Source organism: Arachis ipaensis, chromosome B07 (assembly GCF_000816755.2).
Source record: "Arachis ipaensis cultivar K30076 chromosome B07, Araip1.1, whole genome shotgun sequence".
Lineage (NCBI taxonomy): Eukaryota > Viridiplantae > Streptophyta > Magnoliopsida > Fabales > Fabaceae > Arachis > Arachis ipaensis.
Genome location: NC_029791.2, coordinates 111511061 through 111512409, shown reverse-complemented (window position 1 = coordinate 111512409; position 1349 = coordinate 111511061).

Below are 1349 nucleotides of genomic sequence, written 5' to 3'. Positions count from 1 at the left end.
ATAAAATAACTCAATTATCATAATTATATAAAAATATTTTTGTATAAATAGTAGCCTGTTAAAAAAACCTAATAAATAACTGTTACATGATCGCTCTACTATAGCCAAGCCAACTATCGACTTTCATCTCAAATTTGTGTATCCTATCAAGTATGAACACATCCAAATGAATGGATACTAATCCTAACCATCTACCCTCAAAGAAAAAAGGACACAATTACATTAAGATTTTCTGTTCAGAGTTCCATATATTAAGGCAAAGTTATACACTTAGCATATTCTATACCTTGTGTCTAAAACATCATCACGTTCATTATTATTTGGTAGAGTATGACCTACTTGCATTGGTATTTTCACTATTTTGTGGTTATTTAATAATTTTGTTCATGTTAACTTGTGGATACATCATACATGAGATGGTTCAATTCTTGTAGTATTTGGACCGCACTTTGATTTTTGTTGGCTAATACAACAGGAAAAACCAAGTAATTAGGGTTTTAGAATCAAAATAGTTTAATAAATTTCAGCAAAATATAAAATACGAGTTAAGCTCCATTTTAATTTCTAAAATTAATGAGTTGCATTGACTTAGTTATTGACTTTTTAATTACTATATTTTAGTCTCTTAAATTTAAAAAAATGCACTAATGTAATGTTTGATATATTTTTCGCATTGAAACTCAACGCCGTTAGTGATATATTGCACTAATTTAGTCTTTAACTTTTTAATTGCTATATTTTAGTCTCATAGATTTAAAAAAAATGCATCAATTTAGTCCGTGATATATTTTTTGTCATCGGAACTCAACGCTGTTAGTGACATGGCTCAAACCTTGTCACGCTGAACATATTAAAACGACGTTATTTGAGGTTTTTGAACAATACTAAAACGTTACACCCCCTTCCTTTTGAATAATACTAATTATTCAAACTCTCAAATGACGTTATTTTAATATGTCTAGTGTGGCAAGTCTTGAGCCACATCACTAACAATGTTAAACTCTGACGACGGAAAATACACGAGAAACTACATTAGTGTACTTTTTTTAAATCTGAGAGACCGAATTGTAGCAATTGATGAGAAGTTAGAAACTAAATCAGTATAACTCACCAATTTCAAGGACCAAAATGGTACTTAACTCTTTAAAATATTTGTAGTCTATTTATAAAAATTCAGACTTATACCTAAAGAATAAAAGTCAATTTAAATAATTGGCTTTTGAAAAAATATTTATTTTTTTTAAACTAATAGATAAAAACTATTTTATATTTAGATAGATTTTTTAGAAAAAGAATTTTAAGTATTAAAAATATTTTTTATTTCTGTATTTTTTAAAACAAAATATTGT